This window comes from Symsagittifera roscoffensis, chromosome 6 (genome assembly GCF_963678635.1).
Source record: "Symsagittifera roscoffensis chromosome 6, txSymRosc1.1, whole genome shotgun sequence".
Classification (NCBI taxonomy): domain Eukaryota; kingdom Metazoa; phylum Xenacoelomorpha; order Acoela; family Convolutidae; genus Symsagittifera; species Symsagittifera roscoffensis.
Genome location: NC_087067.1, coordinates 15,233,383 through 15,258,254, shown reverse-complemented (window position 1 = coordinate 15,258,254; position 24,872 = coordinate 15,233,383). Strand labels below are relative to the sequence as shown.

Here is a 24,872-nt window from a genome sequence, read left to right as displayed (position 1 = left end):
CAACCATCTTTGGTAAGACTGAGCCTAAAAACCCTAGCTCGAATTTTTCATGGTGAAAAGTCTAGTCTAGTTTGAACAAGAACAGCTTATCGCCTTCGTCTCTCCCCTGCAAAACCCCTCCTTGAAGACCTGCAAACTGCCTCATATAATGTGGACTATCATAAGTGTCGTATACTTCAGTACTTCTAGAGGCACAGTTGTACAAGACTAGACGACTTTTTTTGATCCCTCTGAAACCCTCCGCCGCTGTCGTGGCTCTATTTTCACTCTCGACCTCCCCTCGGGTTTCCACTTCGTCTGGCGGTTGTTTGCCGACGTCACTGAGATCCAAATCGCCGACAACTACGATGTCGCCTTCGTCATTGGGAACTACAAACACCCCTCTTCGAGCTCTGACCGGACCCCAACTAGGTCTCTGTCGGTCCTGGAACTTGAACTTAGTCCCCCCTTTCTGCAATAAGATGAGTACACTTAGGGTCTCTTCTTGTGCGCTGCCTAGAATCAGTCGGCCGCCGGCTCTTAGTTCCATCTGGCTAATTCCAGGAGCAACTCTGGCTTTGAGTCGGCACGCGAATTGCTGATTGTGGAAAATGTAGAAACTCTCAGTATTTACGACGTGAATCACCAATACCTGAAAGTACTTGAGTTCATTGATTATATAATTACTCTAATAAATCCTTATTTAATCCCTAATTTAGAGATAATATAATTAGTTCTAAGCTGTTTGTAATATCCCTCTCTTTGACAAAAATAATTAAGATTAACCTAATTTTGTCCAGTTTCAAGTCTGAAAGATAATTTTCACTCATTTCAGTACATAAAAACCTTAATCCAAAAATCTAATTTATCTAAAATGGGCCATTTTTTTTAAACAAAAGAGTTGCTCAAGGCTTCATTTTTGGCATATTTTTTTATTAAAAAGTCTCAATAAAATTTTAAATTTCAGAACACAGAGATTAGGTTTTTGAATTAAACGTTCTAAATTAGGTTAGAACATTTGTTGAGGCAGAGTGAAACAAAGATCGAAAATTGCGCCAAATATTTTGAAATTTTGGAGGATTTGTTGTTTCAAAAATTTCGGCCCAGCGGTCTCTCTGCTACGAGAATAACCCAGTTCTGATGTACCTCTTCATGTGCCGCCATCTGAAAATTCATCGTTATGAGTTCACTTGGCCGAATAAACTGAGAAATCTTCAGGTCCATCCGCGGCTGCAAAGTATCCGAATCGGCCAGCCAAACTGTCGGGATTTTTTCCACTCCCCCCACGCGTTCATCAACTCCCCCCTCCCCCTCATCTGTAAACTGCAACTGCAGTCCTCCAATGTACACTAGAGTGCCCCCCTGGAATTGGGGATGGTGGGGGCAAGAAATACTGCCAAGGGTGATTGCTCTCGGGAAGTTGGGCCTTTCCCATTGGACAGAGTCCAAAGGCTCGATGTTTCCGCCAACGGACTGGACATCTCCTGCATATAAATTTAAGCTTATTATTTACCAATTTATCCACGAGAGAAATGAACAACTTAAGAGTTTTTCAACTCAGTGCGTAAATCATCTGTTGTGCCCCTGGTTAAAACTACATTCATTGTATATTTTTTGGTATACTTTCATTTTCGGCTGCACAATGTCGCTTCACCTGTAAGCTAAGAGTACAAATCATGGTAATTCTTGAATCAAAGGACGTTTGGCTGAGAAGCAGTGACATAGCCATTCACCATCCTTAAAAACTCAGAACCAAAATTTAAATAGCATTTGATTATGAATTTCACTCAAAGGCTCCAAGTTTTTGTTCTTATAGTAGGAAACGCTCGCCTTTTTCAGTTGTTTGACCATTTTTAGTTAAAATTATGAAACATTCAAAAATTTCAAAATTTGGAAATTGTTTGATTTAATGCGGGTTTTTCCAAATGAGATTTAGTTTTCAAGATTCTCATAACCCTCTATAACTGCAACATCTTTGTTGCAGCGCAAATATAAAACAAGAGTATAAATGTAAATGCTTATAGGGACAGTAGCCAAGCGTATACAGTAGCCGAGCGTCCCGGCGGGTTCGGCACCAGTTCGAATCCCGCCTAGGTCATTTCCTTTCTAGCACGTAAATATGCCCCGAACTTGATCGGATGCTCCGTAACCAGGTTCGACCCCCAAAAAAACCTATTTTAACCGTCTTTTCGCTCTAATTTGGTTCAGCCTTCATTAAGGCTGACCTTTAAAAAGAGCAATTTGACTCAAGGACAAATACTGGCCATTTTTGCAGCTTGCTTTGAGTTATGCAGTGTTTTTGTGGCCGATGTTACCGATGTTACCGATGTTAACAATAAAAAAACTTGTTGAAATTTATCGTTATGTTTTCAAATTTACCGAGTTATTTTGCCGATAAAAGACTCGAATTCAATTGTTTGAAATCTGATATTTTTACAATCCGTGGAGATTCAGGCGCACATTTTGGCGCCCCACAAGGGACACTTATGGCGCACCACAGTACATAACCTTGAGGACAGTTTGCTAGCTACTGCATCTGCAGTAACCATATGTGCTAACTATATTTATTATGCTATTATTATGTAAGAGTGGTCAAGGCCATTTGGTGTTACTAAAACTTTATAGATGAGTTGGTCAGTGTTTCATATTACAAGCTATAGAACAGAAACCAACCTCAGCTACTAACGTCTGTTAACAAGACAAGTTCAAGAACAGTAAATTAACAGTATCTCTTCTTATTTTTATTTCCACAACACGCTACGCAGTTTAGGAATATCACATGGCGCAGTCAGCAGGATTTTTGGCTCAGGATAATAGAACTGACATGAGAATTTCTGTTTTCTGGACCACAGCGAACTCTGATCCACCTTGGAATTTTAAAGTATGGTTCGATCAGTTCCTGATGGCGGTAACTGTAAAAGAAAATGTCAATCCAGAAGTTATGCTGGAAGATCCTAAACCAGTGTTGGAGGAGCCGGAACCCCGTCCAGAAACACCCAGAGAGGGTGAATCCGCTGCTGCAACAGCAGCTAGAGAAGCACGGGACAGACTATTAAAAGATCGAGTAGCAGTCGAGAAGGAAGAGAGGAGAGAAAGAGGACCTAAAGTGGGTCACTATATTTACTACAACGAAGTTCAAAAGCGAATAGCATCCAGGCTTTTTCTTGCGTTTGGGACGGAAGGAAAGAAACAGTTTGTTCAAAAAAATCCACATGTTGAGGTTTCTAAATTGGAATTTAAAGAGATGGCCAGATTAGCAAAGGAGACTTTTGAAAAATGCCAAAGTATCACCTATGAGCGTTATAAGTTATTTAATAGATCGCAGGAAATGGGAGAATCGTCAGAGTCATTTCATGCCGCACTAGCTGCTCAAGCAGCGAAATCGGCATTGGACACTTTAGAAGATGAGTTAGTCAGAGATCTCTTTATTTCTAAAATGCGAAGCCCAGCATTGCAGGACAAGCTCACGTTTGAGACATTACCTCCTGAAGAAGTGTTAAAACGTGCGATAAAATTCGAGCAGAGCAAACAATTGACACAGGCGTTTCAGACGTCCACACTGGGTGCTGCAAAAACAATAACCCAACCAGGTTCTCAAATTAAAATCAAGCAGGAACCTATCCTGGAGGTGGGAAACAGGAATCAGAATAGTAGAAAACCCTATCGCGAAAGTAATAGACGGAAACAGCCAATAGGAAGGCGATATCGAAAATATATAACGCAGATGATAGGAATCAATGCAATAAGTGTGGCAAACCATTTGTAGATGGTCATTTGAAAAATTGTAAGGCAATGGGAAAACAATGTAAGAACTGTAATAAACCAAACCACTTTGCTCGAATGTGTCGTTCACAACAGGTCAGTGAAATAATTGAGAATACAGAGAGTTCGGGGGAAGAATGTAATTTGATTCAAACATTTGATTCGTGTGAAGAATTTGAGGTTATGGCAATTGAACAAAAAGACAATCAGATAGAGATGATAAATCGATACATCGAAGAGAAAAAAAAAGAGACAACAGTGGCAGCAATGGAGTAAATAAACTCGAAACGAAAAAAATTGACATTCGGAAAGATTCAACATCGGGAAGGATGAAATCATTGAAAGCCCTAATCCGAATTGATAACCAAATAATATATATGACAGTGGACACCGGTAGCCCAATTTCATTTCTAAATTGGACAGTGGCGAAACAGATTTTAGACTCGTCAGGGAAAATACAGTTCACCCCGGTCGAAAAATTGAATTTGCCAGCACAATTCGTGGACTATAATAAAAAACCAATAGCAATATTGGGTGCGGTGAAGGCAAAAAAACGGTCCGCTGGATGGAAAGTTCCGGATGCTGCATTTCTGATAACTGAACGGAGGACATGGTGTATCTTAGGTTTAGATTTACAAAGTAAAGTGGGTATAACCACTACGCAAAGACCTGCTCCGAAAGAAAAATCCCGATTTGACATAATGCTGTGTGAACAGCCGGGGTCGTGGAAAGAAAAATTCTATGAGGATTTCAAACCCCTGTTTGACAGAAAAGGACGATCAGTAAATCATGTAGTAAGTACGAGGCTCAAGTTTCCTCTCTGACCGATTCAGGAAAAGGGGAGGATAATACCTATCCATGTGCAAGGAAAAGTTGAGAAGGAAATCGAAAAATTACTAGTAGAAGGCCATACTCAAAAGTTAGACAAGTGTACTAGTGATTGTTTCATAGCCCCTATTGTCATCACAGTGAAGAAAGATGATTCAATTAAATTGGCTCTGGATGCAAAGCCTATCAACAGACAATTGTACAAAAACAAGTATCAGATGCCGAATGTGGAGGAGCTATAAGACGGTGTCAGTCAGATAGTAACTGCACAAGTAGCAGGTACCTTGTTTTTCACTGTGTTAGATTTGAAATATGCGTATAGTCAGTTAAAATTGACACCGCAAACTGCAAGACAGTGCAATTTCAACATCGTATGGGGAAAGCTACGGGTACAAATCGATTTTTGACGGGATTCTACGGGTTGGCAGATATGCCAGCCGAATTTCAAAAAGCAATGGATCGGACGTTAAATAATTCTAAGAACACGTTTTGTTTCTTGGACGACATATTCATCGTCTCAAAGGGATCGGAGCTAGAACATGAAAAATTAATTACCGACGTTCTAATGAAATTAGATAAGGAAAACTTATCCCTGAAGCTGTCGAAATGTGAATTCTTTAAAACAGAAGTAAATTGGCTTGGACATAAACTGTCAGAAAGTGGGGTTACCCTAAAAATTACGAAAACGCAAGCTATTCTTAGGTTAGAGCATCCCAAGTCGCTCAAACAACTTAGATCCTTTCTAGGTAGTATTAATCATCTTTCAAAGTTTATACCAAATGCAGCTAATTTGACAGACAAGCTTAGACCATTATTGCGCCAGAAAAATGAAGAAAAAAAATGAAAAATTTTACAATCCCAGTAAAAAAATTCGAATGGGGACCCGAATACACTGAGGTATTTGAAGAAATCAAACAAGCAGTAGCAAACATTGCTAAACTGAATTATTATGACCCGGTTAGGGATACTCGGGTCAAATGTGATGGAAGTCATAGTGGACTAGGGGCATCGTTAGAGCAACAAACAGAAAAGAATGAATGGATTCCAATTTCATTCGCATCGCGCTACCTGAATAATCAAGAAAAAAAATATTCTACTAATGAGCTTGAGTTGTTAGCGGTAGTGTGGGTAGTTGATCGTTTCAAACATTACTTATTAGGAAAAGAATTTGTAATAGTCACTGATCATAAGGCATTAACATCCGCCTTAGAAGGCAATCGGTCTAGCAAAACATATCAATTAAGATTAACGAGATGGGTAGATAGACTATTGCCTTATCAATTCAAAATTGTCCATATTCCGGGAAAAGATATGGGATAGTCGATTATCTATATAGAGAACCAACAGGAGAACCCTGGCCAGAAACTAAATTGGATGAAAAATTTGTGGTCACTTCAATTGAGTGTTTTCATAGAGCACTCGACTGATTGTACAGTCGGCTGAATGATACTGATGTAACAACTCAGAGTGAAAAAGTTCTAGAATATTCTCAAAAACAGAAAAGAGAAGACAAATTGTCAAAATCCAGGCGTGGTTGCCATAGCAACAAAACGGTCGAAAACCGAACAAAGCTCGACCGGAACGAGACCGGCTGCAATTCAAATTTTTTGCCTATTAATAACGTGTTGAATCCGAACACTTTTGTCAAATTCAATAGAGCAGTTCAGTCAGTCAATTTAATCAAAAATAGTAACAAAAAGTCTCAGAAAAAATGGAGGACGGAAAAATGAAGAAAAAGACAGTGAGGATCGGAGACTGTAGGACACAGGAGGAGAGCGATAAATTAACAGAAGAAGAAATAATAGAGACTACCTTTCATCGAACATGTCGGATAAGGAGAGGAACACTAGACAGAGCGGGGTCAGACAGCTTTGAAGAAGACAGATGTGCTGCACGATCAATAATGTGGGATCAAGACGCAGAGGAAACAAAAAACTTACTATCCATTTGGGACCTGGTCAGCAAAGATCAAGAGATGTCGGGAAACATCAAAGAGCTGGAGGCGGTAACTCAGATGGTCACGAGTAGCCCGAGAGCAGGTACTCGTTCAGTTTCACCAGCTAAATCTATCATAGAAGTGGATCTAACCGCCGAGGACGACGATCATAGTCAAGAGGTCAGCAAAATTTAACCATCGAAAAGGTTTAACAAACGGCAAACTCAGTTGGAGAACTCATTGGCAGACAGGGGAGACGTCGGGAATTTCAGTTTATCGAAACTGTTCGATAAAAAGCTGTTGGCTGAACTCATCTCCGAGGATGTGTGGATGGACCGATTACGTCGCGTAATAGAGAGGAAGGATCGGGCAGGATTTGAACTCATGGGCCCATACACGAATCCGCTGTGGAATTAATTATGAAAAATCGATGACTGCATTCTGGTAGACAATAGGCTGGCAGTACCAATTCAACTGCGTGAAGCAGTTATGAAACACAATCATAGAGGACATCCGGGGCAAGAAGCAATGATTGACGTGTCTAATTATTTGTGGTGGCCCCACATGCACAAGGATATTGTGAACTTAGCGGAAGAATGTAGAGAATGTACACGCTATGGTAAGAATGCAAAATATATTTTACCAAAAAGTTCCTCTCAACCACTGCCACTGCTATCGCAGCCAGGTCAGGAGGTTCAGCTAGATTACGCAGGACCTTTAGAAGATTTTAAAGGAAAGAAAATCTACTTGCTAACAGCGATTGATCGGTTTTCGAAGTTTCCTTTGGTGAAAGTAACAAAATCAACGGGGGGAAAAACCACTATAAAATTCCTACGGTCGTACATAGATACGCACGGAATCCCAGAATCGATAAAAACCGATCAATTTTCCGGATTCAAACGAAAAGTAATGAAAAAAGTCTGTCTCGAATATAACATAGAACAAAAGTTCTGCCCGGTGGGCGACTATCGCGGGTGTGGTCTAGTTGAAAGAACAATTCAAACCATAAAAAGGCGTTTGGGGTGATGCTACTGGAAGAAAATGTAAAGTTAATTAAACTATGTCTCAGTACGATAATTGGGGACATGCGGTGGATAAAGCAGAAAACCATTCAGAAATCACCATTTGAAGCACATTTCGGTAGATTACCAAAAACGGAGTTTAAAATTATACGAGATAAATTTGTAGAATTCTTTGATCATTTAGATAAGCAGCATCTGGAGAGATCGACATTAACTGCAAACCAACTCAAGAAGAGGATTGACCAATCTCGGGATTCTCTGAAAATCGTTAAATAAGGGCAGAAAAGCAGGGAGGTCAGCCCTCTCTTCAAACAGGCGAGTATGTCGACACAGGAGAGGAACAGAGCAAGAACTCTTCGGAACCTGTTAGAGGCTAACGCGAACTGGAATGCAGAGCGGCGTAAATATGACGGACCCAGCCTCACACAATTAGTGGACACCACAAGTACAATCGACCCAGAGTTGCGAAAGGAGCTTCTTTACTCATGGGAAATGGGATTTGTCGAGGACAAACCAAAGTGGTCGGAGTGGAACAGCCACAATCTCAGCCGCAGAGACGAGACAAGAAAAAGTGGGGCGGCACTGACAAAACCGTTCAAAGTGAAAGTTGCGGTTGATTCACCAAAAACAGTGACAACAGCTGCAGGTGCAGTATACCGCAAAAGTGATCTGGTAATGATACCAAGTTCCCCTACGAAGATACCCAAGGACGCCAAGGACGGGACAACCCAAAAGGAGATCGCAAAGAGTCCATCAGAGGAGCCAAAGAGTAAACACCAGAAGAAAGATGACGAGCTACTTGAGGACACTATATCGGAAGAGGAGGATTGGAACTTACCGAGTGAACAGATAAAGGATCTGTTTCAAGACAGCGAGACTGTTGTCACATCGTGGGACACACCTGTTGGTGGGGGATTAAACTTAGCAATAAAGCGAGCAAAGCCGAATCTCGGGGGTCCAAAGTCAGTGGGACCGAAAACGCAAGAGCAGGTGGCGTTAAACCCGATAGAAGACTCGCAGGTTAGAAGGGAACGAACACTTAAATCAAAAAAGAAAGTGGATAAAAAGAAAGCTGCTGTAACAGCAGAAGATGTCACTGATCCAGGACAAACAGAAACAGTGGACCAAACCGATCAACAGGCAGTTCGAACACCAAAGCGAGACAGTCTAAAAAGCGCATAACAAGGGACACCTCACCAAGTTCAATCTTGAATGCTTTCCAAAAACAGGACATGGGAGACGAGGAATGGCAAAACCTCGCCGATCAATAATTAGACGAGATAATTAGATCGAGAACGGAGAATCAGACAGAAACGACGGGCGAACACGGATCTCCATCAGGAATTTCTGACGGCTCAGTCGTAGACGAACAAGGTAGTGCGAGCGTGAGGCGTAGCAAGCGAACCACGAAAAACCAGGGGCCCAAAAGACTGGGCAGCCCAGTCAAACTTTCGGTTAGGTACATTAGCGCGGACGAAGAAGCAGACATTAACGAAATGGCTCTAGAGCAGTATCGATACGGACTGGCGAATGTCAAGACGGACAAGAATAATCCGATGGAAACCCGATTGAAGCTGCTAGAACGCCATTTGTTTCGGAAGAAGTTTGGTTATGCCGCATTGGATACGACACAACCGGGGAGCACGCAGTGGAAAGTGCCTCTAGAAGTTAAGAAACACTCAAAATAGAAAGAAGAAATTGGGAAAAACTTATAGTAAAAACTAAACACCTTCATTATCAATGGGATCACTAAAACTGAGCCGAAAAACTCATAGTAAGGTTATTTATAAAATTTTATATGTACTAGATAAAAATTTTATTGGTCCCTGGGGGAATGTGGTACTGCAGCATCCACAGTACATAATCTTGAGGACAGTTTGCTAGCTACTGCATCTGCAGTAACTATATGTGCTAACTATATTTATTATGCTATTATTATGTAAGAGTGGTCAAGGCCATTTGGTGTTACTAAAACTTTATAGATGAGTTGGTCAGTGTTTCATATTACAAGCTATAGAACAGTAACCAACCTCAGCTACTAACGTCTGTTAACAAGACAAGTTCAAGAACAGTAAATTAACAGTATCTCTTCTTACTTTTATTTCCACAACACGCTACGCAGTTTAGGAATATCACAGCTTTTACTCGAGAATTCCAACCGGTTCTACATCAGTTGATGCGTCTCCTGTCCCACACAATTCTGCACGACGATGTGCTTTACCTCGTAATATCTGACCTGGAGTCAGCCTACGTCACACCGTACAACTTCTTAACTGAGGTGAAGAGGAGGTTTTGCTCCACCAGTTTGATTGTGCGTGTCAGTTCAGCCAGCCCCTTCGCTTTTATTCGAGAGTTTCCCGGACACGAGAGTTTCCCGGCCACTAGAGTTTCGACAAAAAGGACACAGTTTTTCTATTAATTAACAAGGGACTCGAGGTCTTTCTCTTCACGACTACGTTCTTTTCACGACAAGGGACCCAGTCAAAGTTGTTCAAAAGTCGTCGGTATATTCTCATTGGCCAAAAATACGAAAAAAAGAAAGTTAGAAAACAGTTGGCCCAAACAGAATCCAGTTGGCCGAAAGTCGAAAGTGGGCGTTTGGTCGAAAGTGGGCGTCTGGCCGAAAGTGCACCTTTGGCCGAAAAGTAGCATAGCGTACCCAGTTGGCCGACAGACGACAGAGCAGACTGACGAAAGAGCAGACTGACTAGCGGAAGAGAGGCCTGTTCAGGTGACCTGATTGTTGACTTTTGGTCAAAGTAGAGCTGTGTTTTTCTCGACACCCCAAGTTTTTGGATTTTTGCCGGTGAAGCCAATCTCCAATTAAAAACTGTAAGAAGTTTCCAAAACTTTTAAAACTCCAATTGTGCTATAAAATTATCTACGATGTACTATATGCTAAAAAAATTTCCGCAAGCTAGCAACCGGTAAATTTTCTCAACACTCAAAATTTTTGGGCAGTTCTGTTGAACTGAAATAACTTACAATCGATAGTTAGTCAACTTATTGGCATTTTTTCTCGATACCAAAAAATTTTGGATATTTGTGAACGGAATCTTAATTCGTGAAATTGGAATATAGACAAGAAGTTTTGGACTAGTTTTTTGGATTGGCTTACGACTCGAACCTGCTGACCAAAACTTTCCGAAAAATTTTGGGAAAAAAGTAAAAAACATCCAAAAATTCCTCAAAACGTCCCCAGAATTCTGCGAAACTGTGCTGTAACATGACACCAACCTTATGGTAAGGTGTCTGGTAGCAAAATATCAGGCAAATTAAGTTGAGTTTTTTCATCCCCAGGTTTTTTCCGCGTGTGTTGTTGGAACTTAACCAATTTGCCTGATCCCCACCCACCATTGGTGAAACTAAAAGCCAGTTCGCTTCAAGTAAACCTAAGCCGTTTCAGCCCGTCCGATTACCGACTTCGTTGCGTGACACTAATGTTAAGTGGTCAGGTAAGGTGATATTAAGTGAGTTAAGTTGAATTCTTTCATCCTCAGGTTTACTCCGTGTGCGTTGTTGGAATTCAACCGACCTACTTAATTTCCCCACCCCATTGGTAGTTAAGCGTAACGTAGCCGTCGCATAGGTCTCTTAGGTGTATGGTATTCATTCTAGGAGCTACTTCTATATACCACGCGCTCCGTAAACTATCCGCAGTGGCTCAAAAGCGCGTGAAAGAGACTTGTTTCACAAAGCCCGGTTTAAGCTTAAACTTTAACGCCAGGTAAAAGTATTTTGTGGATTTACTTGAGTGAAAATAAAGTTTTTTCTGAGAGTCGTTTATTTCTGAAATTATAAAGCATGGAAGTTAAGTTTCAGAAGAAAATTAAGAAGTTGTTTGAGAAACGTAGCAATCTCGAAAACGAACTTTATAAATGCCATGAAATAATTTTAGAATACATAGAGAGTCAAAGTCGTTGCTCGAAAATTGATACCTATATTGAAAAATGTAGGATCTATATAGAACAAACGGTCGAGGTAAATAATGAGTTGATTGATATGGCTGCAAAAAGTTCCAACCCTGACGATTTGATAGCGGCCCAGGATATGTGGCTTCATAAGTTGACTCAGAGCAACGATAAAGTTTTACAAAAAGCTATCACATCCAAAATAAGTTTTGAGGCCGTAACAGAGCCGGACAAAATAGATAGCCGCTCAAAAGTTTCTCATCATTCTGAAAAAAGTGAAAAACCCCAGGCGCATAAAACAGATACCCGTTCTAAGTTGTGTCATCGAAGCAGCCGACATCAGCAATCGGGTTCTCAGAAATCTAGTTATACCGCCGCTCCGTCGAAAACACTTTCTGAGAAAAAGCGCGATTTAATGATTTTAAAGAAACAACAAGAAGAACTTGAGAGGCATCAACGGTATCATTAAGACTGAAAGAACAACAAAACAGTTTAGAGTTGGAAGGATTGGCTGAAGAACAACACAGGAAAAAACTGGCAGAAATTGAGTTGAAAGGGCTTGAGTTAGAAGAGGAGTTGTCGGAAATCAGCGAGAATGCTTAGGAAAGTGGTTTAACTTGAATTTCTCCACAACTAACAATAGATGAAAAGGATCGTACGCGTCACTGGGTCGAATCTGTCGACCACAATCAGCCTGATGCTGTTGTAGTTCCCAATCAAGAGCAGCACGTTCGTTAAACAGCTCCTGAGGCAACTTATCCTGCATCAACAAATTACTTAATCTCATCAAGTTTTACAGGAGTGAATAATGGCCAGGAAGATTCTAGTGATCCGGGATTGTATTACAGTAACCACATTCACGGACAACAACATAATTTGTCGAATCGCAGGTTTCCGTTAACAATCCAGTAGGGTTACAGCAGGTCATTCAACTTATTTCTAATCATTTGCCTCCGCAAACTTTTCTGTCCACTCATCCGGTGCTAGGCAATCCAAACGCAGGGTCAGTAGTCCCGGTAACTACTATAACCTATCTTGCTCCACCAACATCTGCAAAAGTTCCTTTTGGTGTAGCACCGTTCGTTCCTGTATCAACAGCAATTAATCAGGTTTCTTTAAGTCATCACAGTACAGGATCAGCAGTAGCTGGCTACCAAGTACCTGTAATCCCAGCACAACAACATATGGGTGTTCCCGTTAGTAGTTTTTTAAGTGACCACTATAATCCTTATAGTAATTTGTTAAGAAAAGCTGTTGCTGCCCCTGTAATGTCAGCTCACAAACACTACGTTCCTTCGACAACTGTTTTTTCCGCAGTAACTCCAATTGTTCCTCAGAATAATTTTGTTCCTTATAAAAAGTGGAGGGACTGTGTTCTTTGCACAGCTTGAAAATTCTTCACATGCTAACCAACCGTTCGTTCCTGATTGTCACGGTAATTCTTCGAGTTACACAGCGCCAACAGCCGAAAAGATCATCTCCCTGAGTGGAAGCTGACCCAGTTTGATGGCAACCCACTTAATTGGCATGAGTGGTTTGGGCAGTTCATACCGACGGTCGATTCAGCCATACTCAGTGACGATGAAAAGCTTACCTATCTGAAAACGCTCGTAGTGGGTAAAGCAAAATCCGCAATCGCTGAGTATAGCTATAGCGGAGTACTATATAAAGACGCTTTAGCAACTCTTCAAAGAAAGTTCCGGCAGCCGCATGCTGTAGTAGGGGCTCATCTAGATAAATTGAGTAATTTTCCGCCGCTGAAAATGCACAAATCGGAAAATGTAATTGGCTTTTCCTCTACAATTTCCGGACTTGTTGCTGTATTCAAGTCTCAATCTTTAAGCGATGACCTGAAAAGTGTTAATTTACTGAATCAGGCTGTGAGTAAGTTTCCACCAAACCTTAAGGAAGCATGGTCAATGCAAACCGTAAGACGCCAGTGGCATTGACCAATTTTGCTAGATTTCAACGAATGGCTTAAAGAAAAAGCGGAGGGTCATGAGAGGCTAAAGACAATTAATTATAAGGTTAAGTCTGAAGAACCAGTGAAGCAAAAAGTAGGTACGAAAGTGTTTGCTAGTAATGCAAAGGTGAGTGATAGGACTAAGGAAAAACCAAAGTTCCCTCCATGTTCTGTGTGTAAAGGTCAACACGCTCTTTGGAATTGCGCCGTATTCAAAGAGAAAAACGCTAAGCAGCGAGCGAAACATGTAGCCGAACAAAAACTTTGCTTTGCGTGTTTACAGAGCAATCACAGTTTTCGTAATTGTAGCAAGGCCAGAAAGTGCCCCAAGCCAGATTGTGAAAGCACGCACAACGTGCTCTTACATGGAGCTGAGAAAATTTTTCGTCCTAAGGTTACTAAAAGTTCCCCGGCGTCAGGTAACACAAACTCTAAACATGTATCGACTAATGCTGCCGTCGGCGATATTCATAGCCAGGAGTCAACTAGAGGCCTCCTGCCAGTTGCATCACTCGCCGTCTCTTCGGATGCGACAATTACTAATTCCCTAGCTCTTTGCGATAGTGCTTCCACGCACTCATGGATATCCGCCGATCTCGTAAAACGCCTCGATTTGGTTGGCACTCCCGTTAACTCCACCATAAATGGATTCAATTCCACGAGCTTGATGAAAACTCATCAAGTAAGTTTTCAAGTTTCCGCTGAAACGAATAATAGTGAATTTTCGTTTTCTTTTCGAGCCCATGTTAAGGATCATATTTGCATTGGATCGGATAGCATAAGTATTCCTGAATTACAAGAAAAATACCCGCAGTTGGCTCCGATAAAACCTATACATTTTAAGTATGAGGAAGTCAAAATAATTATTGGACAGGATTTCTACCATGCCATAAGACCCGTTGAGTACCTTCTGGGGGAGGACTCTATTTCACCGAGCGCCGTACGCCTTCCGATAGGTTGGGTTTTAAGTGGTCCGTTACCGCCGTCCTTTAAGTCGAACTCGTCTTGCTTTAAGTGTGTTGTCGAAGACATGTCTCTTGCGGACCAATTTAAAACACTTGGTACGAGTTGGAGTCCTATGGAGCCTTCAAGCAGGTAGATGCCCGTTCCGCCGCCGACAAACGCGCTTTGTCCGTTTTAAAAAATGACACCTTTCACGATGGAATGCTTTGGAACGATAAGGAAAGTACTCTACCGAATAACTATTTTTCCTCCTTAGCTCAATTGTCTTTGGAAAAGAGGCTAGATAAGGATCCGTCGCTCCGTGAAAAATACGCCGAAACAATTAGAGAAGATATACAAAAAGGATATGTCATAACCGTTAAGGCACACGATCCCAAATCACGAGCCGATCGTGAGTGGTATCTCCCGCATCACCCGGCATTGAACTCGAATAAACCCGGTAAGATGCGCCGAGTCCTCAATGGGGCATCGAAGTGTCATGGCGCTTCCTTGAACAAATCTCTGTTGGTTGGACCGGATCTCTTTCAAAACCTCATTTTTGCACTTTTAAGGTTCCGTCAGCATAAATACGCCGTTTCAGCTGACATTGAAGGGAGGTCTTTACAGGTTGGAGTCCGTGAAGAAGATCAACCTTCTCTTCGTGGCGGGAGGACCCCACATCAAGTGTGGTAGTTCATCAACATACGCGTCACATTTTTGGTGCTCGTGACCCGCCGAATTGTGCGAATTTTGCTTTGCAGAAGACTGCATCGGATAATGAAGCTGAGTACCCCGAAGCTGCTTCGGCTGTTGTCCAGAAATATATATAGATGATTATCTGGATTCTTTTCAAAACAGGAATGACGCCTTGTAATTAGGTAGGGATTTAATCTCGTTGCATAAACTAGGTAGGTTTCGTCTGAAAAAAATTGTCAGCAATGTGCCCGACGTAATAACTGCTCTTGATCCGGACAACCGTGCGTCCAATGCCTCTCTTAAAGATATTTGTGCGAGTCCGGACCAGTCGTCGCATGTTCTCGGTCTAAAGTGGGATCACGTAAAAGATACCTTAATCATTAGTAGAGGGGTTGATCGTCCACTAGACAAAGCAATCACTCAGCGTACCGCGTTGAGTTTTGTTTCCTCTGTTTTTGATCCAATTGGGTTAGTGGCTCCGTATACCGTGAAGGCTCGCCTTCTATTAAAAGATATCTGGCGAATCAGCGGTCAAAAATGGGACGATGATCTGCCAGAGGAAATCAAAAAGCAATTCCTTGAGTGGCACTCAGGTCTTCATTTGTTAGGTTTTCTGACAATACCTCGCAGCTATTTCACTGAGCCTTTCGACCGAATAGAACTTCACATGTTCGGTGATAGTTCGCAGGATGTTTTCTGTGCCGTCGCTTTCCTTCGTGCGCGACTTGCTAGCTCCCATCAGACCGAATTAGCCTTTGTGTTTGGCAAAGCCCGCGTCGCGCCTATGAAAGCGCTTTCTATTCCAAAGGTAGAGCTTGAAGCGGCTCTTCTTGCAACCCGCTTAAAAGAAGAAATTTTGAAAGGTCTTTCTTTCAAAGTTACGGATATTTTCATGTGGACAGATAGTACCACTGTTCTGCAGTGGCTTCACTCTTGTAGTAAACTACCCGTTTTTTTTGGTAATCGCATTGGTGAGATTCTGGAGTCTACCACCCCTGATCAGTGGCACTACATACTTAGCAGTGACAACCCAGCTGATACCGGTACACGATGGATTTCTTCGGAAGCCCTCAAGGAAAGCAGCTGGGTTAATGGCCCTAGTATACTGAGAACAACTGATTGGCCGTTCAAGCCCGATGCAAGGGTTATTGATAAAATAAGACTCAAACGACCATCATGTGATATCGACATTTGTCTGGAAAATTCGTCAATTTTTGTCGTCGATGTTTTGACAGAACAAAATCTTCCCTTCGGAAAATGGAAGAGATTCAATTCAATTGTAAAATACAAACGCACAGTAGCATTTTTGTTAAGATGGCTGCCATCCCATAAACATTTCCGGTCGAGTATATTAGAAATTACAGACCCGTCTGAAATGGATATTGCTGAACAGAAGCTCAATTACCTGTCCCAGGGTGAGACATTCCCTAGTGAGCTAAAACTAATAAGAGCCGGTAAAGTTATCACGAGGAATAGTCGGATCGCCAAGTATTCGCCGTTAATTGGACCAGCTGGCATCCTTCGCTCTACTGGGCGCATCAGCCCCTTGGTTAATTCCAATTTCGATAGCAAGCATCCGATTTTACTTGATGCACGTCACGCGGTTGTTCGGTTATTAGTTCAGCACTTGCACGTTAGGAATTTCCATCAAGGCTTGGATTACATGCGTGCGGTGGTTAATTTGAAGTACGTTGTGTTAAATTTGCGATGGTTGCTGCGAAACATTGAAAATACTTGCGTTGCGTGCCGAAAACGCAAAGCGCAAACAGTAACTCATATTATGGCTGATCTGCCATTGAAAGGCTGAGTTACAAGCAACCTCCTTTCTCTAACACAGGTGTCGACTACTTTGGGCCGTTCCTAGTTCCAATCCGGAGAAGTACGGAAAAGAGATAGGGTTTTTTGTTCACCTGTCTCACCACTAGGGCGGTGCATATTGAAGTGGTTCCCTCGCTCGACACAAGCTCTTGTGTGATGGGCATAGAGAGGTTTATTGCACGTCGCGGTACTCCGACTACCATCATGTCCGACAACGGCACGAACTTTGTTGGCTTAGTTCGGAGTGTTAAGCGCGTCTTGTATGACACCCTAGGCAACAGAAGAGTAACTGAGGAGGTTCTAAGAACCACGTTGTGCCTTGTTGAGCAATCACTTAACGCTAGACCGATAACAGCCGTTAGTACCAATCCGCTAGATCAAGAGGCGTTGACCCCGAATCATTTTATCCTTGGTCAATACGCAGCGAGTTTTCCGTCGCTAAGTTTCGAAGAAAACTTCGACCATAAAAGCGGTTCGCCAGAGCGCAATCATACGCTAACGCAATATGGACACGGTGGATGCGGGAATACTTGGTTTGGGTCATAGAGCCTGACACTCCACGTGGACATTATCCACTCGCACGTATCCTAAGACTGCACTATGGCAAGGACGGATGCGCGAGATCCTCCGACATAAAGACCGTTACGAGCGAACTGACCCGCCCGGCCGTTCTTCCTTGTTTAGGGGTGGAGGATGTTGCAGCGCAAAGATAAAACAAGAGTATAAATGTAAATGCATATAGGGACAGTAGCCAAGCGTATACATGGTGCGTCCCGGCGGGTTCGGCGCCGGTTCGAATCTCGCCTAGGTCATTTCCTTTCTACCACTGAAATATGCCCCGAACTTGATGGGATGCTCCGTAACCAGGTTCGACCCCCCCCCCCCAAAAAAAAACCTACTTTAACCGTCTTTTCGCTCTAATTTGGTTCAGCCTTGATTAAGGCTGACCTTTAAAAAGAGCAATTTGTCTCAAGGACAAATACTGGCCATTTTTGCAGCTTGCTTTGAGTTATGCAGTGTTTTTGTGGCCGATGTTACCGATGTTACCGATGTTAACAATAAAAAAGGTTGTTGAAATTTATCGTTATGTTTTCAAATTTACCGAGTTATTTTGCCTATAAAAAATCTTGACTCCCCTATTAGGTTGAGTATATCTCACCGGGAGACCCAGAGGCCAGCTGAGATGAGTCCGGCTTCCATACTGAGCGTCTGATGCTGTTGCCCTTGACTTGGTACAGCAGAGATGATGATGCACAGAAAGCTCCGACCACCAGGGAGCCACCACCTGAAGTTGAACACAAATTAACCCCACTTCTAAACACACTTATAAATTGCAATGGTTTCAGAAATTTCAGATTGATATTAATGAAAAAATACTAAATAGGATTTCAAAGCAGATGTGGATCCAGGGTTTTCTCAAAGCAAGGGGATTTTCAACAACTTTAGACTTTTTGTTATAAGTCCACCAAATTGAGTTTTGCAATCTCTCATTTTCAATATTATTGGTTACACCAGCAAAATTGCGTTTTTAGGTTCGCTCTCTAGTTTATTATGCATTGGTGGCCATGGCGCCTTTAGAAAACTTTGAAAATTGGTCGAACAAAATTACGAAATTTGACATGGTACTAGAATGGACCAACGAGCTGTTCAGAATGGACCAACGAGCTGTTCAGATTTTAAGGGAGGACAACTGTTGTGTCCCTGCTTAAATACTGCCAAAGTGGTGAGAGAGGAGCTTATTGGTAAACATGAAGATGAAGTCGAATTCCTGAGACAAAGCAGGCGTCCGCCCCGTAGCGGATTTTGCGGCGGGGCGGAGGTGGGGGGGGATTGAGGACAATTTCTTTCTTCAGCCATTTGACCCTTCTTACCTAAAAGTTCCCCCTTTGGTACTATTTCAAGAGCTCCATTTTTGGCTGGCTGACTCTAAAGTTTTTCTAAAGGTCCCTTTGGTGCCAATATATACTAAATTTGATGGAGGAGAGCGCGCCAAAAAAACCATTTTTTGGTTAAAACAGTCCACAAAGTCCCTGGAAACGCTTTGGTCAATTTAAAAAAAGATGGACAATTTGGTCGATTTAAAAAAAAAAGTCGCAAATGTTTGGAAATGTTTTTTGAAAAATCCGCCCTTCCCTCCACTCCTAGAGAAAATCCTAGATCCGCCCCAGCCATTCCCCAGCCCCCATCGTTTACGTCAAAATCCGCTCCTATTTCAAATTTTTCTCTTATGGAATTTTTCAAATCAATAGTTTAGTTTCTTTTATCAAGCAATATGCACTTTCTAGTAAACATATTTTCGCATTGGTTTTACTATAGACAAGCACCATCAAATTTTACTTTTAATAATTTTCAATCTCACCCTTCTTGTTCCCATGCCTTTCATTGATTGAGTCATGCCTCGGAACCGTTTCATAAAGCGCACGCCCACCTATAACTGAAGTACCACCCCCGGCGCAAGCACCTTCTCCTGACACCCGAGCACAATAGAAGGATGGCGTCGGCTCATTTGTAAACCTTGGCCTGTATGCAGAGTCCACAATGCTTTTGCCATCGGATGCTCGTTTCGTCAAAGATGGTACTGAGGTTCCCGTTTGCCGACGATCGGTGACTCCTGGATGACCACTCCTGGCGATACTGGTTGAAGGAGCTCCAGAGCTGACATTAGTCGAAGATTGAGCAGAGTTTGTTGTGACAGTGTCTGCTTTGCCACTAGTGCCTCCAGCGACCGAGTTTAGAGCTTCAGATCCGATTATTGTTTCGGATCTTATCAATGCTGGATTGGAGAGTCTATGCTCGTAACCTGGTAATGAAGATGAAAGAACGAACATTTACGATTAAAAGATCGTGAAGTCTACTGAAAGGATTTAAAGCCCTATCGTAATTAATGCTCATCATTTCAGTGCGGGGGCGAAGAAACCAACCAAAAATGGTTCATGGCTATTGGACGAAATCGACAAAAATCTAAAGCGGTGAACATAAAATTGCTGATAAATAGTCACTTTTTCAGCTAAAATGATTGCTATCTAAATTTAAGACAAAAATGAAGAAAAAAAATATTTATGTAAAAAAAGATGTCTTAACGGTTTTAGTTTTTGTTATAGCTTTATGAGTTGAGTTTTATTACTTTTTATTTCAGCTAACCTCCCATGTTTACAGTCGGTTTTTCGTATGTCAGCGCCGACGAATACTTTCGTTGTATGCCACCCCATGACACCCCCGCGCCATCGGCTCTTCTTTCCGGCAACGCCCTAGTGTCAACTGCAGGGTTCATTGCGCTAACTCTTGGTTCTGTGTTGTCGTTGTTGTTGTTGTTGTTGTTGTTGTTGTTGTTGTTGTTGTTGTTGTTGTTGTTGTTGTTATTATTATTATTTGAGTTTGTCGGTGAAGACGAGAGGGATAAAGTCGGTATGGTTTCGTATTCGTGAGCATCGCTCACCCAAACTGTGGTGCCCCCTGAAATAACCTGTTGGTATTCAATATTTGATATTTCTTACTATTTGGGTCAAAATTTATATTAACTGTTTTTTTACAGGCCATAGGTTAAAAACCCATTCCTCTGATTATTTTTTTTTTGTTTGCGAAAAGGCAGATAATCAAAACAATGTCCTATTCTTTAACCCCCAATATTCACACCCTCTACTTTGTAACCCCGTAAAAAGATTTAAGCCATTTTAATACCGATAATTTGTGTCAAATTATGTCTTTTCTTAACTACTGTAATTAAGTTTACTAATTGAAAGCCATTCCTAATTCAATTGATGCCTCTAGCATATCAAGCATATATGCATTTCAATTAGTTGAAGCCGAAATTATCTCTCATTCACGCGTTTAAAACAGAAACAACCTACATGGGGCTAAATGAAAGCAACACATGACTTTTAAAATATTTACATAAAATCATACTGCCTTACACTTGAACAATTGTTTTACCATTCTGTGAGCTTTAACGTTTGAAGCGTCCCTCCATTCCAATTTATCTTCCAAAGACAATCAATTATTATTGATATCAGGCCACGAAAACTATCTTAAACGTAAGAACAAAACCAATACGGACTGGAACTGCTCAAAATACCAAGCTCATAGATGCCGAGCAATAGCAATTACGGATGGCGAAATTTTAATTGAAAGGAGGGCTGAGCATAATCATGACATATATCTGGGAAAACTTGCTGCTCGACTAGTTTTAGAAAAATCAAGGACTTGATCGAGAGTAATACCTCGACTGTCGCAGTCGCCACAACAATTCAGCCCATAACAGACAATATTGCCACTCGATTAGCCCAACTAACTAACAAAAATTTGTTCGACCTGCACAAGGCATGCGCAAGCAACGAGAATAGTTTTACTAGTCTCCACTGCAAAAATTTTTTTCGCAATATCCGAGCTATTCAAGACGTTGCACTGTATGTTGACAATTCAAAAAAATTACAAAATCTAGATGGTTCGAAAAATAAGATAAATTTTATTTTAAAATGATCAGCATTTAAAAAATACTTGGATTTTTTGTTCACAATTAGTTTGATTTCTATGTTTCATTTAAATTCAGCCAATTGATCTATTATTAACTATTATTAACAACGTCAATATATTTCGACGTATATTTTATAGACCAAGTTCAACTTTGGAGAAATCTATTCATTTTTGGTTAATAACTTGAATCATGTCGATCGGATTAGTTTCCAAGATTATATCATAATCTAGACTATCGGCAAGGCCATTTCTGTTCAAACCTAAACCGCATTTAGCAGCTTGCATGTTATTTCGTTTTGCTTCGCAACATTTTTTGCAATTAAAGCTTTGATGTTTACCGACTCTATGGTTCCAAATTCGTTTCATGTAAGTTTCACTTTGGTTTTGACAATTGGTTTTAAAAAGGGTTGAAATTGTAATGATATTGTCTACCTCTGGGGTTATATGAGAGGGGGTTAAGAAATGGGGGTTAAAAAACGCGAGGTGATATGCTTGGGAGCCAATCAAAACGTAGCGGGATCAATTTCAATGAAAGCAGAATAATTTCAGAACTTGTCAAATTAGTTTTTGAGAGTTGAAGTTATCATTTCAGCTGTAAATCTTTGAACGAATTGAACCGAACCCAAAGACCTCAAAATTTGTAACCGATTGGCCATACCTCCAGATGTAACCATACCCGCTGTTCCTGCCCCTCCCCCTCCCCCTCCCGTAGTTCCCGTTCCCCCGTGAGTCATCATCTCTGAAGTTCTCTCCTCTGTAATTCGGTCGTATAATTGAGCTCTCCTGTTTCTCGGAAGCTCTTTATCGTACCTATAAAAACCGTTTTTATTCGTTCGGAGCAAACTAATCCTCAAAACTAATAAGGCCTTTATAAAGAGGCCTTTATTAACATTTTAGGGTTAATTGACTCAAAATTGAAAACTTAAACTAGCAATTGTGGTAAGGTTTTTGAAATTATGAGAAGAGGTGGGCCTTGGTTCAACGACCTTTTAAACTGAGAGGTAGAAAATTTAGCCACTTCACCACTTTTCTGTGCTTTTCTCATGATCGTTTCTTGAAAGTATCATTAGAAATATCTAAGAAAAAATACTTTTGCTCATGTGTAGAGCTGTTATTCGTATGTGCAGTTCCGTCCGAGTACCTCCTGCCGAAGTAGGCAAACGAATCCGGGTCCGAATCCCGACGACTCTGAATGACTTCCGCTCGACGTTTATTTATGCTGTTTCCGCCTATTCCCACCGGCGGCGGCATTCTGGCAGGTACATATCTCGGACTGGTTCTTATTGTTCGGTTGGTTGGAAGGAGGGGAGGTTGGTTCATGATGAGCCGTCCTTCCCTGGTTGATTCTTGTGTGCCATCGCTCAAATAGGGTGACTCACCATGGTAGGGTGACTCGGGTTTGACGCCCAAGCAGTCGTAGGAAACAGCGTCGGCTGTTTGTAATTGGTGATCGGGCACTAAATGGGTTTTCTGACTGAATTTCCCACGTTTCGCCCCACACATTATTTGCCCCTCTTGAATTTAGTGGCACATTTCACCCCTCACACATTTTGCCCTTAATATGTGTAGGCGAAATATGTGTAGGGCGAAATGTGCCAAGAATTTCATGAGGGGCGAAATATGTGAGGGGCGAAATGTGTAAATACTTTTCAGACTATAAAATTATACTTAAGAAAACCACCCTTAATTGAATGTGAATTCATTATGACTGCATTTTATTGTTCCATCCTTCTAAGCGAAGACTTCCTGTAACATATATTATGAATACGTCAATTCTTTGGCATTGGAAGTTAGAAAGTTTTAATTGGATTTTTTAAAAATTATCTTCCCTTTGGTACATTTTCGTGACATTCAATTTTAATTCGACCAAACAAAAAGATTTTGAAAACACATTTTTGTTGCCTACAGAAACTACGATTAAGGGGAAGCGTTTTTTGGCCAAAATTTTCAAAGAGTGACCTAAATGTATGTACTGTTGGTTCGCGGACTGTGTGTTTACGGTTCTTTTAATTTTAGAGGTGATGAAAATTAAGGAAAAGTCTACATATTTCAACAATTGAATTTTGAAGAAAAATTAAATCGCGTTGAAAATTTTTGCGTTTCAAGAGTTGTTTAAGATTGGCACTTTTCCTCGAAAATATCTCATTTGGAAAATTCTGTAGTTTTTGGTACTTCGCAGGGAATTCAAAAACTTAGTCTATTTTGAAAAAAAAAAATTTATTCGCGTTTTTCGTGACCCTTACACTTTTTCGTTTCGACAGTGAAATTTGTCTTTCTTTCAACAAAAACGGAATATAATTTAAAAACATAGCCAACTGATAAGAAAAAAATGAACGCAAGGAAACTGAAAAGAAACTGACTTGTTTTTTCAAAACACTTCAACAACTTTTGAATTTCGAAGAAAAGAATCGATGGCTTTGAAGCTCTTTGAATTTGGAGAATTAAATCATGATAGATAGTTTTTTGTCAAATTAAAACAGTTTGAAAAAACTGGATCACTATGTAAAGCTTTTATTAAGCTGGGAAATCTGATTATCTGTTTCAATTTTCGAAATTAAAAGTCCATCAAGTTTTTTGTGACCTTTACACTTTTCCTGTTCGATAGTGGAGTTAGCCTTTTCTTTAACAACGGAAATGCACTGAACTTGAAAAAATCACAAATGAACACCGAAAAATCAAAATTGAGCGTGAACAATTTTAGGCCTTTTTCTTATAAAAAAAAACAAAAATAATTCACCAAGACCTATATACGAGTACTCATGATATTCATTTCTCCTAATCATAAATTAAACCACTTAAAAAGAAGTTTGAAAGCGAACAAATCTTAGGACTTTTAACTGAAAAAAAGCTCATTACAACCTATATAGCGGCAATGATTTTTTTAACATAAAAAATAGGCAAATTTGTTGCTTTTTTTCTTCAACTTTCCAATTATATTTTGAAATATATTGATAAAAACCAAACTAAGTTGCTTCAAGTCGATTTGAATGGATTGAAAATTGAACACAATCGACTTGAAATGCATCAAAATAAGGCTGCAAAAAGACAAAAGGATGAATTTAAATCAGTTTAGAAGCCATTTAGTTTGATTTTTTTTTAAAGTTTGAGTATTCGATTTTTTTTCTAAATCGAATTGATTTCAGTATAAGTTCGTATTTTATGTCTAGACTTTTTTTCTGTCGATAGACTACTTGAGATATTGAATTACCGCAAAAAATAAAGCCATGTCCTTTAAAAGCCTTCTAAGTTGAGATTCGGATAACAAAAACAGGTTTCAAAAAGTTATCTTGGTGCCTACAAACATGTATAAGTTTTGTCATTCAGAATCAACTTTTGTTTTACCACTAGAAGAGTAAAAGCAATGAGTCAACTCCTAGATTCATTTTGAAATAGTTTGTTCTAATTCAGTCTATTAACTTTGTGTAATCCAGTTGCTAAAGCCCGGTTTCTTTAAGGCTAACCCTGTCAAGCTGAATTTATAATTTTTGCAAAAAAACGCGTGTTTACATGGTTTCCATCAGATTTAATGCTCTAAGGCCAGTTAA

General features: G+C 40.7%; 1 long non-coding RNA gene across 1 annotated transcript; it reads right to left on the bottom strand.

Annotated features, from left to right (window-relative positions):
- Window positions 1-1,330: 1,330 nt before the first annotated feature.
- On the bottom strand, window positions 1,331-19,504 carry LOC134847521 (uncharacterized). The gene is made up of 3 exons (XR_010162853.1): window positions 19,217-19,504; window positions 18,017-18,142; window positions 1,331-1,463 (listed from the first exon to the last, which is right to left on the bottom strand). It is a non-coding gene; the product is annotated as an uncharacterized LOC134847521 (long non-coding RNA).
- Window positions 19,505-24,872: the final 5,368 nt, after the last annotated feature.